Below are 19,331 nucleotides of genomic sequence, written 5' to 3'. Positions count from 1 at the left end.
ACAAACTCTTCATTGCTTCTTCTAGTTTCTGGTGATTACTGACAGTCCTGCATGTTGCTGGCTTACCACTGCATTGTTATAATTTCTGACTCCTTTGTCACATAGCCACTTACCCTCTGAGTGTCTGAGTCTCTATGTTGAAATTCCCCTCTTCTTATTAGAACTTCAGTCTTTGGATTTAAGACCTACTCTAATCTAGTATGTTCTAATCTTAGCTTAATTATATCTGCCAAGACCCACCCTATTTCCAAATAAGGTCACATTCACAGGTTCTAGGTGGGCACAAAATATGGGGAGGGGCACACCATCCCAGTACAAAGAGCTCTGATTACTTCAAAGAGCTTTGTTTACTTCAGAGAAATGGCAAAGTAGCAGGCTATACTGCAAGGCACTCAGAACTAGGTTGGTGAGGGCTTAAAGTGGAAATGACTTTTTCCCCCCTGAAAATTTCTTGCTAAAAGAAAAATAGGATTGTAGTTTGAGGCAAGATCTACATTGAGGAAGAGACATGGTAATAAATTATATAGAGATAGAATCAGAAATAGAGATATAGACACAGAAACAGATGTAGCTATAAAACTTAAGAATAGTTTTTAGGCGTAAGTGGGGGTGACAGAAGGGAAGGTTATCAAGTACAGTGGTGGGAGGTTAGCTGGAAAGGAGGCAGGACAACTGTTTCTCTGAGATAAGAGGACAGACTATTTGCAGTTCCAGTAACAGCTTGTGAAACAAATGATTGTTATTAATCACACAATCAAATAGTAGGTACTGTTTTTACACTGTTTTGTCTATTTTCACATTGTAGATATCCGTAATATATTTCTCAAAAAGATTCCTTTTATTTTTTCAAAGCAAATCCTCAAAGAATCACCTGTAATTAAAATTGAATGTAACCAACATAAACATGTTTGACTTAACTTGTTTTATAGTTCTCTTACAGAGATATGTTTTCAAGCACATCAGGGTTAGAACCTATAATTTCCTACTATATTAAGAGTAAGTATATTTCAAAGTGATTCTCTTAGTAAAAGTACATACATGGTTGGATCCTAGCCAATAGCATGATGCACATGTTTATGATGTCATGTGTAGTTCAAAACTTTGATGGTGTTAAAGTACCATTTCAGGTTCTTCCTTTTTGTGGTTAGATTCAATGTAATATCACTTTTGTGGGAATTTCCCTGAGATAGACCAGAGCTTAAATAAGTAAAGTTTCCTTACAATGAAATATCTTTGTGGATTCTGATTTAGTTTTATTCTTTTATGCAAATTGATAAAAAATAAACATTTATGGAGATTAAATGTATTAAAATTATATATTTATTTATAAAAGCTTCTAGTTTTTATTTTACAGATTTCTCAACTTTTTTAAATGATGAAAATTTAATAAAACTATTTCCAATCAGAGAGGATATTTTTATACTGTTTTACACTCTTATTGGGCTTTATTAGATAACAGTAGATTTAAATAAAAGTTTAACAGAATGGAATAAGTTTCTTGAGAAACTTATTAGCAATAATATATGGTTTATATTTTATAATATTAAGGCTCATAAACGTTGACATTTAGAGTAATAAAATAGCAGCCCAGTCGTGTGTTTTTTTTCTTTTGGAAGAGGAATTTTTCAGAGAAAGAGAAAAAATGTATACAGAACTGCAAAAGAGACTGAATAGCTGAAGCAATCTTGATAGAATAAAGTTGGAGGCATCCTGCTTCCTGATTCTATACTATATTACAGAGCTATAGTAATCAGAACATTGTGGTGTTGGCGCAAAAGAGGACATATACTCGAAAGGAAAAGAATAGAGAGTCCAACTCCATGACAGTGGTCTTGGCAATAATTTGTTGGATTTGACATTAAAAACAAAAGCAATAAAAGCAAAAATAAACAAATGGGATGAAATCACTAAAAAGCTTATTCACAGCAAAGGAATCTATCAAAAAAATGAAAAGGCAACCTATTGAATGGGAGAAAATATTTGTAAGTGGTATATCCATAAGAGGTTAATATCCAAAATATACAAAGAACCCATACAACTCAACATAAAAAAACCAAAAAAAAAAAAAAACCCAAAACTGATTAAAAATTGGCCAGAAGACCTGCATAGACATTTTTGCAAAGACATACTAGATAGCATATTGAAAAGCAGAGACATGACTTTGCCAACAAAGGTCCGTCTAGTCAAGGCTATGGTTTTTCCAGTGGTCATGTATGGATGTGAGAGGTGGACTGTGAAGAAGGCTGAGTGCCGAAGAATTGACGCTTTTGAACTGTGGTGTTGGAGAAGACTCTTGAGAGTCCCTTGGACTGCAAGGAGATCCAACCAGTTCATTCTGAAGGAGATCAGCCCTGGGATTTCTTTGGAAGGAATGATGCTAAAGCTGAAACTCCAGTACTTTGGCCACCTCATGTGAAGAGTTGACTCATTGGAAAAGACTCTGATGCTGGGAGGGATTGGGGGCAAGAGGAGAAGTGGACGACAGAGGATGAGTTGGCTGGATGGCATCACTGACTCGATGGACATGAGTCTGAGTGAACTCCGGGAGTTGGTGATGGATAGGGAGGCCTGGCGTGCTGTGATTCAGGGGGTCGCAAAGAGTCGGACACAACTGAGCGACTGAACTGAACTGAACAGATAACTAACAGACACATGAAAAGATGATCAGCATCACTAATCATCAGGCAAATACAAGTTAAAGTTATAGCCAGATATCACTTCACACCTGTTAGAATGGCTGCCATCCAAAAGACAAGAAATAAGAAGTGTCAAGGACATGGAGAAATGGATACCTGTTTGTGTGGTTGGTAGGAATGTAAATTGGTGCAAGTCACTATGGAAAGCAATATGGGAATTTCTCAAAAATATTTTTTAATAGAACTAGCATATCATCCAGCAATTCTACTTCTATTTTTATCTGAAGAAAAAGAAATTACTAACTTAGAACAATATATGCATCCCTGTGGTGGATTAGTGGTAAAGAATCTGCTTGCCAAAGCAGGACACCTGGGTTCGATCCCTAGGTCAGGAAGATCCCCTGGAGAAGAAAATGGCAACCTACTCCATTATTCTTGCATGGGAAATCCCATGGTGGGCTATAGTCCACGGGGTCATAAGGAGTTAGACACAATTGAGCAACTAAACAACAACAATGTTCATTGCAGCATTATTTACAGTAGCCCAGACCTGGAAATGACCTAAGTGTCCACTGAGAGATGAACTGATAAAGAAAATGTGGCATATATACATCCTGGAATATTATTCATCTATAAAAACAGAAATCCTGCCATTTGTAACCACATACATAGATCTTGAGGGCATTGTGCTAAATGAAATAAATCAGATGAAGAAAGACAAATAATGTATGATCTCATTTATATGTGGAATCTATTTTCAGAAGAAAAAAAGAACTACCAGAGAACAGATTGGTAGTATTGCTGCTGCTGCTGCTAAGTCGCTTCAGTCGTGTCCGACTCTGTGCGACCCCATAGAAGCCCACTAGGCTCCCCCGTCCCTGGGATTCTCCAGGCAAGAACACTGGAGTGGGTTGCCATTTCCTTCTCCAATGCAAGTGAAAAGTGAAAGTGAAGTTGCTCAGTCGTGTCCGACTCTTAGCAACCCCATGGACTGCAGCCTACCAGGCTCCTCCGTCCATGGGATTTTCCAGGCAATACTGGAGTGGGGTGCCATTGCCTTCTCTGGTAGTATTAGTGATTGCCAAAGGTGGGGAGTGGGAAGTGGGTGCAATGTTTAAAGGTGGTCAAAATGTACAAACATCCAGTAAAAGATAAATAAGCTCTAGGGATGGTGTGTACAGCATGATGAGGTATTTAACAATATTGTATATTTGAAACTTGTTAAGAGAGCCTTACAGGCAACAATCCATGTGGTCACAAAGAGTCAGACATGACTGAGTGACTAAGCACACCCTGGTTTGGTGCTTCCCCATTCAAAAAAAACCCAAAACTCTAAGAGTAAATATTTAAAGTTATCACAGAAAAAATTATAGTATAATGATTGATGTTCACTAAACTTATTGTGGTAATCATTTCACAATATATACAGTCCATCCTAAAGGAGATCAGGCCTGGGTGTTCATTGGAAGGACTGATGTTGAAGCTGAAACTCCAGTACTTTGGCCGCCTGATGCGAAGAGCTGACTCATTTGAAAAGCCCCTGAGGCTGGGAAAGAGTGAGGGCAGGAGAAGAAGGGGATGAGATGGTTGGATGGCATCACTGACTCGATGGACATGGGTTTGGGTGGACTCCGGAAGTTGGTGATGGACAAGGAGGCCTGGCGTGCTGAGGTTCATGGGGTCACAAAGAGTTGGACACGACTGAGCAACTGAACTGAACTGAACTGAAAATAAAATAAGATAAGAACTATTTCTTTACTATGGCCATTTGGGTCTCATGGACATCAGCTTAATTAGCTTTCAGAGCAATTTTTTTGGGGGCCACTTTCCTCAAGTGAAAATCTTAAAATTTAGAGCACTAGATGTTGGGCCCAAACCCTTCATTTTTCAGGGATGAGTTAGGATTTATGAGATCCTTCCAGTTGTATGTCACTATGTCATGGATTTAGTTTGTGCAAGGGTGTTTCTCAGTCTCTCTTACCCATTTTTATGTGAGTATTTTCTCATTTGCCCAGTATGTAGGAGTCATTCGGTAGATTTCTGAATTCAGGATATTTCTAAGAGAGAACTGCTCTGTCAGTGGGTGTAGATTTGGTGTGTCCATTGGAGGAGGTGAGTCCAAGAGTCTCCTCTGTCACCCTGTTGCACTGAAAGCACAGTTATTGAATTCTTAAAAAATCACCATTTTATTTCCTCTTTGATTTCTTCAGTGATCCAATGGTTGTTGAGTAGCATATTGTTTAGCTGCCATATGTTTGTGTTTTTGGAATTTTTTTCTTGTAGTTTATTCCTAATTGCATAGCACTGTGATTAGAGAAGATACTTGATATAATTTCAATTTTCTTAAATTTACCAAGGCTCACCTTGTGGCCCAGCATGTGGTTAATCCTGGAGAATGTTCTGTGTACACTTAAGAAGAATGTGTAGTCTGCTGCTTTTGAGTGGAACGCTCTATAAATACCAATTAAGTCCAACTTGTTTAAAATATCATTTAAGGCCTGTGTTTCTTTATTAATTTTCTGTCTAGATGATCTGCCCACTGGTGAAAGTGAGATATTAAAGTCTCCCACCATTATTGTGTTACTGTCAGTTTCTCCCTTTATGTTTGTTAGTATCTGCGTTACATATTGAGATACTCCTATGTTGAGAAAATCACCATTTTAAAGATGAGGAAATAGACATTCAGATGTTAGATAATCTAAGAATACCCACCTAGCAGGTCACGGTACTGGGCTTTGAACCCAGATGGTCTGCTGTGAGTCAGTGCACTTGCTCTGCTCCTAGTTTCTGGAAAGGGCCGTTTTGAGACTCATAAACCATCTTATTCTTTTTAAAACAACCCAGTGAGAAGAAACGTTGTCATTTTCAAATTCCAATGAGACTAAGAAGAGAGAGAAAAAAAAGAAGCTCTTTGATCTATGCTTAGGCTGGCACCATTTCAGGCATTTGCTCTAAGTATGAGCTACAGGGAAGTCACTCTTACATTTTCTAACCAAAATGAGCTGCTTATACAGTCAGCTGCTTTCACAGACACTAGAGGAATCTTTTGTGCTGTCATCTCTTTGCCTGGGTACACGTTCATCTAAATGAAGATCTGTTTTATGCCTGCGGCTTGTTTGTATGGTATCATGTAGATTCTACTAACTTAGTTTTTCAGAAAACTATTCTTGACCTAATTATACTTAAATGCAATCCTTTTCAGATTACTAAATGATTATATAAATGAGGAAACTGGTGTCTTTTAGCAAAGTTAGTGATATAGATCATCAGACAATAATAAGCTGTTGTCTGTGGACACTTGCTCTCCTGATGCAAGTCTTTTAATGACTATGGCATAAGTCAGAGACAAGAGAGGAGCATCTTGAGTAAATGGCAATTAGTCCATTTCTGTTGGATTGTACAGTTTCTATATATCAGTAGTACTTTTTCCAACTCCTGAGTTTATAGGTCTCGGGTGATGCCTGTGAAGTTTCATTTCTAAAGAGTTTCTGGAGGCTGCTGCTGCTGGTCCAAGTACCATATTTTGAGAATGACTGTGACAGACAATGGGCTTCCCTGGTGGCTCAGACAGCAAAGAATCCACCTGCAATGCATGAGACCTGGGTTCGATCCCTGGGTTGGAAGATCTGCTGGAGAAGGGAATGGCTACCCACTCCAGTATTCTTGCCCAAAGAATTGCATGGATAGAGGAGCCTGGTAGGCTACAGTCCTTGGAGTTGCAAAGAGACGGACATGACTGAGCAACTAACATTTACATACACACACACATACACAACAGGCAATACAGAAGTAGTGGAAGTAAAGACTTTGTGCACTAGATCCAGATTGTGGAGGCGTTTCAGTACCAAAATAAACATGTGCAGTCTGTCCGGCACTTAGTGGGAGGCCACGGGAAGGTTCAAAGGCATGGAGTCACAGTTAAAGCATATTTTGAGAAGGATGATAGTACTTAAAAATCTCTATTTGGCTGCTATTAGATAACTCCATATGACTGTACAAACTACCTGTCTCTGCATATTCAAAACTAGGCTCTTTCCCCCTGATTTTTCTCTCCTTTTATGTTCAGTTCTATGTTAATGGCTCCACTGTATTTCCACTTGGCCAAACCAGCAACCTGGGCATGATCTTTGACTTCTTTTAGCCCTGAAATTCACAGCACTTTGTTATCAGGCCCTGCTATTTAAAAAATATCATTTGAGTCTGATACTTCTTAATTCCTCCTGCCTATATCATATTGCTTGGACCATTGTAGAAAGTGCCCGACTTGTCTCATTTTCTAGTCTTTTTCCGGCTCTAATTTCTTTCCATATTCTTCAGCTGTTCTTTTTAAAAATACATATTTGATCATGTCACTCTTTTTTTTATGGTTTCCTATTACTTATAGAACAAAGTTTGAACTTTTCATCATACAAATTCTTGTGCCCTGGCTCTTTCCACCTATCTATCTTCATCTTCTGCCACAGTGCCCTAAAAAGTAATACATTCCAGTCACACCATATCCACCATTCACCTTTCTTTGAGCATCATACCAGGCTTTTAATGTACTTGTATATCTAAATCATTCTCTTTGCCTGAGAATTACTTGTTATTTAAGACGCAGCTTAAACATAGCAACCTCTCTGAAGCCTTACATGTTCTCCTCTTCTAGAAAGGGTTCATTACATCTTCTGTGTTTATCTTATTAAACTTTACACATATCTACAGTGTCCTTGGGCTTCCCTGATTGCTCAGCAGTAAAGCATCTGCCTGTGATGCAGGAGACGTGGTTTAGATCCCTGGGTTGGGAAGATCCCCTGGTGGAGGAAATGGCAACCCATTCCAGTATTCTTACCTCGAGAATCTCATGGACAGAGGAGCCTGGTGGGCTACAGTCTATGTCACAAAGAGTCAGACACAACTGAGCACACACACACACACACACACACATACAGTGTACCTATTATCTGCATTGTACTCACTTATGTAATTGTCAGTCTCCTTCACTAGACTGACACGAGAACCATGTGTTCTCAATGAAGAGTTCATTATTTGATGCATGTAGTTCAGTTTACTTCAGTCGCTCAGTCATGTCTGACTCTTTGCGACCCCATGAACTGCAGCAAGCCAGGCCTCCCTGTCCATTACCAACCCCTGGAGCCTACTAAAACTCATGTCCACTGAGTCAGTGATGCCATCCAACCATCTCAACCTCTGTCGTCCCCTTCTTCTCCTGCCCTCAATCTTTCCCAGCATCAGGGGCTTTTCAAAAGAGTCAGCTCTTCGCATCAGGTGGCCAAAGTACTGGAGTTTCAGCTTAAACATCAGTCCTTCCAATGAACACCCAGGACTGATCTCCTTTAGGAGGGACTGGTTGGATCTCCTTGCAGTCCAAGGGACTCTCAAGAATCTTCTCCAACACCACAGTTCAAAAGCATCAGTTCTTCTGCACTCAGCTTTCTTTATAGTCCAACTCTTACATCTATACATGACTACTGGAAAAACCATAACCTTGACTAGACGGACCTTTGTTGACAAAATAATGTCTCTGCTGTTTAATATGTTGTCTAGTTTGGTCATAACTTTCCTTCCAAGGAGTAAGCGTCTTTTAATTTCATGGCTGCAGTCACCATCTGCAGTGATTTTGGAGTGCCCCAAAATAAAATCAGCCACTGTTTCCACTGTTTCCCCATCTATTTGCCATGAAGTGATGGGACCAGATGCCATGATCTTAGTTTTCTGAATCTGATGCATGGAGAGTACTATATAATACTTTTTGGGTAAATAAAATGAGCTAATTAATGCACAGAGGGATTTTAGGGTGATAGTCTAGAAGCAGCAAGGCAAGTTAAAGGGGAGTTCCCTTCTTGACGGAGTAATAAAATCTAAAACTCAAGTGATTTTTAGACAGGGAAAAACTGAACAGATGAGAAAAGCATTGCACATTAGACCTGGTGATTGACTGCTGTGAGCAAGAAAGAAATTGAAACAGTACTATAACCTTGAACTGTAGTGACTAGAATAGTGAAATAGAGAAATCCAGAAATGTGTGTAAGGTCTGTAGCTGCATCTCTGTTTTTCCTTTCTGGTATTGGTGATGCATGTCTTTTTTTCTACTTTATCCCAATGTGAAGTTTATTGGTTTATCTTTTCAAAGCATGTGTTTTTATTGATTTTATTTTGTTTGTTCATTTTCTTTCATTTAAGCCATTATTTTATTTCCTTTCTTCTGTTTACTTTGAGTTTCATTTTTTCTTCTCTCCTTGATTTCTTCAGTTGTATCATTAATTTTAGTGTTTTCCTCTTTTTTTAATATAACATTTAATGCTATAAATTTAGCACTTTAGCAATGATTCCATTTTCATTCAGTGCAAAATATATAAAGTTTTTTTCATGATTTATTCTATGGCCATAATTTTTAGAGGTGTTTTAATTTCCAAATATCTAGAGATTTTCCTCCAGATATCCTCTGTTATTAATTTTTCTTTTAATCAATGGATCAGCTTGCAGTTAGAGGAAAATACTCTATTTTATTTCATTCTTTTAAAATTCACTGAGACTTGTTTTCTGGACCAGAATATGTTCTTTCATGATGAATGTTCCATAGGCACTTGAAAAGATTAGATAATCCTCTGTTGTAGGTAGAGTGTTCTATATATGTCAGTTGCTGCTGCTGCTGCTGCTAAGTCGCTTCAGTCGTGTCCGACTCTGAGACCCCATAGACGGCAGCCCACCAGGCTTCCCCGTCCCTGGGATTCTCCAGGCAAGAACACTGTAGTGGGTTGCCATTTCCTTCTCCAATGCATGAAAGTGAAAAGTGAAACTGAAGTCGCTCAGTTGTGTCCGACTCTATGACCCCATGGACTGCAGCCTACCAGGCTCCTCCATCCATGGGATTTTCCAGGAAGAGTACTGGAGTGGAGTGCCATTGCCTTCTCCATATGTCAGTTAGGTCAAGTTAATTGATAATGTTGTTTAGGTCTTTCTACACACTTAACGTTTTATTTGTTTGTTTCATTTGCTAGAATACCTAACTATAACTGAATTTGCATATTTCCCCCTTCATTTCTATTAATTTTAGCTTGATGTATTTTGAGTCATTAGATATAACTGAATATCTAACTGTAACTAAATTTGTATATTTTCCCTCCATTTCTATAAATTTTGGATTGATATATTTTGAAGCACTTAGGTATATATACACATTAAGATTCTTATATCCTCCTGGACAGTTGACTCCTTTGTCATTATGAAATACATCTCTTTATCTCTGGTGTCTTCCTTGTTCTTAAATCTTATTTATTCTTCCTTTAACTGAAAATATAGTCATCCACTTTTATTTTTTGAAGAGCAACTAGTGCCACATTTAATTGTCTTTTAAATGTTATCTTCTATTCTTCAGGTGACTGCAGCCATGAAATTAAAAGACACTTACTCCTTGGAAGGAAAGTTATGTCCAACCTAGATAGCATATTCAAAAGCAGAGACATTACTTTGCCAACAAAGGCCCATCTAGTCAAGGCTTTGGTTTTTCCTGTGGTCATGTATGGATGTGAGAGTTGGACTGTGAAGAAGGCTGAGTGCCGAAGAATTGATGCTTTTGAACTGTGGTGTTGGAGAAGACTCTTGAGAGTCCCTTGGACTGCAAGGAGATCCAACCAGTCCATTCTGAAGGAGATCAGCCCTGGGATTTCTTTGGAGGGAATGATGTTAAAGCTGAAACTCCAGTACTTTGGCCACCTCATGCGAAGAGTTGACTCATTGGAAAAGACTCTGATGCTGGGAGGGATTAGGGGCAGGAGGAGAAGGGGACAACAGAGGATGAGATGGCTGGATGGCATCACCGACTCGATGGACGTGAGTCTGAGTGAACTCAGGGAGTTGGTGATGGACAGGGAGGCCTGGCGTGCTGTGATTCATGGGGTTGCAAAGAGTCGGACACGACTAAGTGACTGAACTGAACTGAACTGAACTGATTCTTCAGATTCAATAAAGTCATTTTGGTTAAGGTTGACACAATGTCCCCCTAACCTTCTGGAGTTGTTCAAGATGTAAGGCCTCAGGCCTCTCTCTCCCTCCCCTCAGGAATGATTCATTGGTTCTTTTCAGGGGTCATGCAGGACAAAGGAGAACATCAGGGGAGTATCCAGGGATAACTGCTAGAACCTCCAAACAGCAAAGAGATATCACCATATATCTAGTCTGTTTGAAAGACAAAATCCATTCAACTCAAGGCTAAAAGTTTCCTATGAAGTACCTTCAGACCCAAGGAAGATGGAGGAGAGGAGGAACAGGGGGCTCCTATAGCCTATGAATTTCACTAGTGCTTTAGAATAGATTCTAGGGTCAGGAAGATCCCCTGGAGAAGGAAATGGCAACCCATTCCAGTACTCTTGCCTGGAGAATTCCAAGGACAGAGGAGCCTGGCGGGCTACAGTCCATGGGATCAAAAAGAGCTGGACACTACTGTGTGACTAACTTTCACTTTCACTTTAGAATAGATTACTACATCATCAAGGGCTTCCCTGGTGGCTTAGTGGTGAGGAATCCACCTGCCCATGCAGGAGATGGCTTCGACCCACTCCAGTATTCTTGCCTGGGAAATCCCATGGACAAAGGAGCCTGGTAGGCTACAGTCCACTGTATTGCAAAAGAGTCATTCCTGACTTAGCAACTAAACAACAACAGCAAGGAAGTTAGGGAGTGGTTGGGAGTGGAGGGTGTGGGCCTGCTGTTTGAGATACGATGTCAAGGAAAGGCTCACTGAAAAGCTGACATTTGAGCAGAGACCTGAAGGCAAGAGAGAGTCTGCCCTGAAAGTATCTGAGGAAGAAAGATCCCAGCAGGGTGGACAGGTACTAAGGTCCAAGGCAGAAATGCTTGGATATTCAAGGAATAGCAAGGAGGTTAGTCTGGTAGAAAGGGGAGAGAGGCAGGGAATGAGAGGTCAGAGAGATGGGGCAGGGTGGCAAATCTTATAGGGTTTTACAGATTATAGTAGGGGTTTAGGGCATTTATTCCCAGTGAGATGCGTTTGGAAGCAAGTTATCCATTTTTAATTCAAATATCCTCAAATCAAATGTCCACAAGACTTGTGTTACTTAATTATTAATAGACCAATTTCTATTTTGAATTATTTTTTGAAATTAAGTGGATCATGCTATAGGCTTATTATTTAATCTTGAGAAAGACATGCTTGGTATTTTGGTGGGGCCTCTAGTTGCCACAGTTCTTAGAACAGCTCAGCCATTTTTAGATTTTTATCTTTCACAATGTTTGGCTGATTTTTTAGCATTTCAGGGCCAATACTTCTGTAAAACTATGATACGTTATGGACAGTTTTCAAACAGAAGAAAGCCTGTTATAACATTCTAGCCTGTTAGCTAAAATATTTTAGTTTAATTCAATCATTTATTCAGCAAGCATTTACTTTGTACCCATTAAATTCCAGGAATTGTGTTAGTTTGGAATGCAAAGAGATATAAAGGCTCTTTCTTTAAAGAGCTCACAGTCAAATAGGTGAAGCTGCTGCTGCTGCTGCTAAGTCGCTTCAGTTGTGTCCGACTCTGTGCGACCTTATAGATGGAAGCCCACCAGGCTCCCCTGTCCCTGGGATTCTCCAGGTAAGAATAGTGGAGTGGGTTGCCATTTCTTTCTCCAATGCATGAAAATGAAAAGTGAAAGGGAAGTCGCTCAGTCGTGTCGGACTCTTAGCGACCCCATGGACTGCAGCCTACCAGGCTCCTCCGTCCATGGAATTTTCCAGGCAAGAAATAGGTGAAGCAGGTTCACAAATAAATAATTGTACTATGACATGGCAAGCGCCTAGTACTTAGTAGATGCTGTTAGATACTTGCTAGATTGATAATGGTCACACCAAGATGGAAGTATTTGTTTTTGTCTTAGGAATTCAGGGACAGAGGAATAATTTACAATCAACCATCAGTTCATGAAGATAGGACACTGTCTGCCTTATTCACCCCCAGCATCTAGTATAGAATCAAGCAAATGATGGGTGCTTAGTAAAAGTTAATTGAACAAATGAACGGTTGAATGAGGAGATGGTTGAACAGAATCTGAAGAAGGAATAAAGTTTGTTTGGGAGGGAGGTGCACATTGTTGGCAAAGAGTACAATGTATGTGAAAGATATGGAGACATGGAAAAACATAATTCCATCCCAGTAGTAATTTTAGGTTTCCATTTAAAGTACTCTGCCAAGTCCCACACTTGAGACGTGATTGATACATATGCTTATTTATGGAGTGTTTCTTATGAATTTGTACGCAACTAGAAACTTCCTAAAACATTAATTAGTCTATACTTATGCAGTCCACGGGGTCACAAAGAGTTGGACTTGACTGAGCGACTGAACTGAACTAGCCAGTTGAAATATCTACGTTTTTAGTACAAAAAACTTTGTTGTCCAATTTCTATTTTAAAAAGTATATATTGTATATACTGGCTTTCCAGGTGACTCAGGGGATAAAGAATTCACCTGCCAGTGCAGGAGATGGGGGTTTGATCCCTGGGTCAGGAAGATCCCCTGGAGGAGGGCATGGCAACCCATTCCAGTATTCTTGCCTGGAGACTCCCATGGACAAAGGAGCCTGGTGGACTACAGCCTATAGGGTCGCAAAGAGTCAGACACAACTAAAGCAACTGAGCACGCATGCATACATGCACATAGTTGTAGGAACAACTCTGAAATCAGAACAGAACAAATAATAGTACCCTAATAATACAAAGATTGATTCTCTTGGGCAAACTTAGTGGGGAAAAAAAATCAGAATTTTCCATACAGTAAAATGTACTATTTTATTCATTAGTTGTGCGGTCAAACCTTCATCAAGGTATAACAAGCCCTGGGAGTGATTTCTATTGAATGACAAAAGAAGTAGAATAAAATTCATTTAAAACTGGCTCACAACAGCTCTCCTGCATGTGCTATAAACTGCTAAGATCAAGTCACAAAACATTATTTTGAGGAGAAAGGGTTTAGTGAACCCTAGAAATTGGGTTTGATTTATGCCAGAAAATCTGCCTTTTCACTGCTGAGATTTCTATGGAAGAAAGCCACAGTCTTTTACCAAACGGTTTCTAAGGAAACCCCTTATAGCACAGCATCTGAAAACAATTTGGTTGTTAATGAGAAATGGTTCTCACGATGGTGGGAAAGTGTTGACTGAAAGAAAAGGCTTCTAGATTTGGCAGTTAGTCTGTAAAAAGTGTCTGCTATTCTACAGTTACGTTCCTGAAATTTCTACATAGATTAAATAATTGTAGGTCTTATTTCATAGTTGTTCTTACTTGTAAATATATTCTTTTAGAATAGTTTTTGTGCTAACAACGTAGATATGTGAACTTGCAAATATATTCAAATAAGTTGTTTCTGAGAATCTGTCCACTCTTACGGATTTTTCCAATCTGTTTTGAAATTCCAGCATGCTGTAATTCATATATATTTGGCATTGAATTGTAAGTATATAAAAATAATTTGCATAAAAGTCTGCTAAAAGTCTTAAAGTATAGTGAAATATTTATATATTCTTTAAATCCATTAAAAAAATACATTCTGAAATGCCCTAAAAGTTGTATTTGTTTTATTTCTTTAAGTTATTCCTCAAAAGAAAGTAATTACAATATTTTAATGATAATCTTATTATAAAAATTTCAAGATTAAATTTTAATATCTAAAAAAGCACTAAACCTCATAGCTAAAAAAAAAAAAAGCTAGGATATATATTCAATTTTCTAAATTGAATTGAATTTAGATTCCAAAATAACCATACCTATATTTCCTTGAAGACTTTTAAGTTATAAAACGAAAGAAGAAATTCATACCATGATTTCAAATAGATTTTCATCTGTGGCATGATTCAGAAACATGAATGAATATATGACAGATACCCAAAGAGTAACCACCAGAAGTTCAGAGAAAAGCATTTAGAAATACTTCTCACCCTGGGAGCATTAAGAGCTTGTGAGTCCGTGTAAAAGTGTGATGCTCAGTTGTCACTTGAAAGCCTATGGGTGCATCACTTTGCCCATGGCTGCCGCCCGTCCATCTGTCCCCTGGTATGTTTTCTGTTTTAGACTTTTGTACCAGGCAGAGCTGCCAAGAGTCTTCTTGTTGTCCTCAGTTGCTTTCCTCATTTGACCCCACCTCATTTCTCTTTCTTCCCTAGTCTTTGAACTTCTTCCACTTTGGGCAGCTGCTTTCATTTGCAGCTCTGCTTTGGGCAGGGAAAAAATTCTGCCAATGAAAACAGGAAAAATAAGAAAACAAGAGGGACTGCAAGTGCTTTGCATGTGTTGCAGCTCTCTGGCAGCCCATCTTGGGGTCTTTCCATTCACTGGGTAGCAAACAGAAGGATCTGCTGTTGGAGACTAGCTCAAAGTGACCAGAGACCATTCCACAGGCCTTTTTTTCTCATCTAAGAAACACAGAAATAGTTTATGTTGAAAAAATTGGAAGGTGTTACATTTTGTGTTTACTCACCCAGTCCATACTCTGAAAGCATATACTCTCCATCCAGTTTGGGCAGACCTATACAATTATCAGTATTTCTTGGTTACAATAATAATTTATATATTATTTTTTATTGTGACATTTAGAAGGAAGGAAAATGACTCTTTTTTCTCTTCTCCCTTATTCCCTATAATACAGAAACTCAGAGGGCAGAAACTTTTTATCTAACTTTCTCACAGTGGTATTTGATAGACAAACATATATATAAGAGTATTTTGTAAATATTAGTCCATGAAGAGAAAGATTTACTGAATAGTGATACCTTTATTCATGTAACAAACCTCTAATGAATGCACTATTTTGTGATAAGGTGCTAGGCCCTTGGGGATAAAACGATGAATAAGAAAAGGGACTGTGTCCTCCAGAAGATCTCACAGTCTAGAGGAGGAAAGAAATATGTAGAAGATAAATTACAATACAACTTTAAGTAAATGAGCTAATAGTGTTCTTACTGGAACACTTAATTTCTGAAATTGATAGAACTTAACCATTTACATGAAAACCCAGGGAAAGCACTTAATGTAGTCCTTGACAGATTGAAAGCACTCAAGAGATGTTAACTATATCCATGAACATCTTTACCTTTCCTGTTTCCGTATTCTCATGACAATAATGAGTGTGTATTTTTTAGGAGAGATGAAATGTCTGTGTTTGCATTCCATTGTAACTTATGTTTAACCACAGTTCCTAAATAACACATTTGATGATAAATACAAAGATGTGTGAAATATTGTCCATTAGCTAAGAGAACATGGAAGGCTTTTCATTTTACTTCCACATTTCCATTTCAGTAGCTTTTCCTTTTTGGAAAATGAGTACTCAACTCTATAATGAAACATTTTTATTTAAACAAGGTAGGGTTTGGTGGATTTGGCTCTGGATGACTGTCTAATGCTGTCATTAATATTCAGTTAACTTCTGAATATTAGGGATTTCTTAACTTAGCAGTATTGACATTTTGGGCCAGACAGATTTCTGTTGGGTGGAGCCGACCTGGGCATTATGGGATGTTTGGCAGTATCCCAAGCTTTTACCTCCTCGATGACAGCACCCTTGTCAGTTGTGACACCCCAAAATGACTGCAGGTACTGTCAAATTTACTGTGGGGGGCATATCACCCCTAATTGAGAACTGCTTTTGATCACCTGCCCATTGATTTTAAGCCAATGGGACAGTGTAAGCTGACCACGCTACAAGTTTTCTTCCAGTAGGGTAGGTCTTCAGTCAGGCATGCTCCTTCATGCATTCAGAGCCGAATACATTCAGTAGCCTCAGAGAGATACTGGCAAAACCATGATAAGTAAGTTTGTTCTTGCCCTGAAGTAGCTCTTGTCTCAAAATTTGTAAATTAGGTTGATTCTTCAGGTTTTGTAAATGTACCAAGTAATTCTTAGTAACACTGTGAAGCAGTGTCCTGAACTTCTTAGTTAGCTGAAATAAATTTCTCAAATCAGGTATTATTATGTGGTATCAAAATACTTCCACAGCAGTGGACAAAGGTCTATAATTTTCTTCAGACTATATATTAAAGTTTTTTGTGCATGTGATAAATTGAAATTCATTGCTCTATTTTCCTACCAAGATATTTAATTATTTATTTTTTATGTTTAGTCTTTTTCTTTCAAATCTTTTATAAATGAACACTTGTGTTATGGATTTGCAGGGTAATGACAGCACCTGTCTTGATACATAGAATTCTTATTGTTTAGACAGCTGTCTACACTGGACATTTGTACAGACACATTCAATTTTGAAAGAATAATTGTGTGATTAAAAAATCTTATAATTGTGTCACTGAAGCTAAACTGAGTGTTCAGCTCATCAAGTCCATAAAAACCTTAAAAAGTATCTGCATTTAGTTTATGTTTTCCAATTTCTCCGTCTCTTTTTTGTTGTTATTGTCATTGTTGTTCTTTCTCAAGTCTTTATCAAGTGTATTAGAAAGGCTTTTGAATACATATATATAAATAGTATATGTAATACAATATGCATATTTTAGAAAATTTATTAATTTTTACCTAGCTAAAAAATGTATGACCTTTTGATTTCACTTGTTTGACTTAGTATGAATAGAATGGTAGATTTCTAATTTATATTCTCTCCAAACTTTGATATATTTCCATATATTTTGGCATCTAGTATTACTGCTAAAATCTAGAAAATTTATTATCTTAGTGATTAAAAAATTTTGAATGAGGCTTGGAATTTATAAACCAATTCTGAGAATATAAAGAAATATTATGTTGTAAAAAAAACAAACAGGAAATTAACATGTGATATACTATTACTAACTAAAGTACAAATTTTGTCAAATTTCACAAAACTTTATGCTATTGTCCATTATCTGTTTTCATATCTTACTCAAGACTACACATTGAGCAGCTTCAGCTGCATGCAACAAATTCTGGTAACTTTTCTTTTCATTTTTATTCTGTTACAAATACTTTCTAATTTTCCTTATTACAGCTTCTTAGATACAGCCATAATTTAAAGTGGACATTTAATTTCCATATACATGGGATTTTTAAAACTATCTTTGATATTAGTTTCTCATTTTGATATTAATTCCTCATTTAAGTGCTTTCTTCTCTGCAATCACCCTCTGTATTTTTTCAGTCTTATAACTTTATTGAGGTTTTTAATGGTTAAATCAAATATCTCTCTTGGTCAATGTCACATTGCATTTGAAAATATGTGTTATTTTCAAATATCTTTTGATAATATTGATTTCTGACATAATCCCAAAGTAATAAGAGAACAGACTCTGTATGATTTCAATACCTTTAGATCATGAACATTTTTGCACCTTGTTTTATGTCCCTGGATATGATCCAGTGTCTCCTAGTTTATGGTCTATGGGAACTTGAATTTGTATCCTACTATTGTGTGAAAATTGTATGAATTTTAATTATGTTGAAAAAAATAACAAATGATGCCAAATACTATAATTAATCATTATGATTAATTTAACATCAAGTATAGAGTGACATGCAACATAATACTTAGTATTGCATTTGAGCTGATAAGATGTTAGAATAATATAGTTAAATATAGTTAAAATAGTGAAACAGTGATATAAAGAACTACTCTCTAGCATTATAACATCTTCCTGGCATTTATCTAGCAATTTGTATATGCCTAAGTGATTCACCTCTAGTTCATAAATTTATATTAAGAATCTGAATTTTATGGTTGTCTATATGTCACTAGGTGGAGAAGACACTGGCGACCCACTCCAGTACTCTTGCCTGGAAAATCCCATGGAGAGCCTGGTAGGCTGCAGTCCATGGGGTCGCTAAGAGTCGGACATGACTGAGAGACTTCACTTTCACTTTTCACTTTCATGCATTGGAGAAGGAAATGGCAAGCCACTCCAGTGTTCTTGCCTGCAGAATCCCAGGGATGGAGGAGCCTAGTGGGCTGCCATCTATGGGGTCGCACAGAATCGGACACCACTGAAGCGTGACTTAGCAGCAGCAGCAGAAGCAGCATATGTTACTAGTAAAGAAACATCAAGGATGAATAGTTGTTTTTACTTTTAATATTTCTCTTATCACTAAAGTCTTTTTATGGAGATTTTTATTTTATAAATCTAGCATTATTTTCTCTTACCTTGGACGTGGGGTATCTCTTCACGGCTGTTCCAGCAAAGCGCAGCTGCTGTTCCTTACCTAGGACGAGGGGTATCTCCTCACCGGCCGCCCCTCCTGATCTTGAACGTGGAGTAGCTCCTCTCAGCCCTCCTGCGCCCACGCAGCCACTGCTTCTTGGACATGGGACCCAAGTAAGACAGTAGGTGTTGTAAGAGGGCATCAGAGGGCAGACACACTGAAACCATAATCACAGAAAATTATTCAACCTAATTACACGGACCAGAGCCTTGTCTAACTTGATGAAACTAAGCCATGCAGTGTGGGGCCACCCAAGATGGGCGGGTCATGGTGGAGAGGTCTGACAGAATGTGGTCCACTGGAGGAGGGAATGGAAAACCACTTCAGTATTCTTGCCTTGAGAACCCAATGACCAGTATGAAAAGGCAAAATGATAGGATACTGAAAGAGGAACTCCCCAGGTCAGTAGTTGCCCAATATACTACTGGAGATCAGTGGAGAAATAACTCCAGAAAGAATGAAGGGATGGAGCCAAAGCAAAAACAATACCCAGCTGTGGATGTGACTGGTGATAGAAG

This window comes from Bos indicus x Bos taurus, chromosome 3 (assembly GCF_003369695.1).
Source record: "Bos indicus x Bos taurus breed Angus x Brahman F1 hybrid chromosome 3, Bos_hybrid_MaternalHap_v2.0, whole genome shotgun sequence".
NCBI lineage: Eukaryota > Metazoa > Chordata > Mammalia > Artiodactyla > Bovidae > Bos > Bos indicus x Bos taurus.
This window is presented reverse-complemented; position numbering follows the sequence as displayed.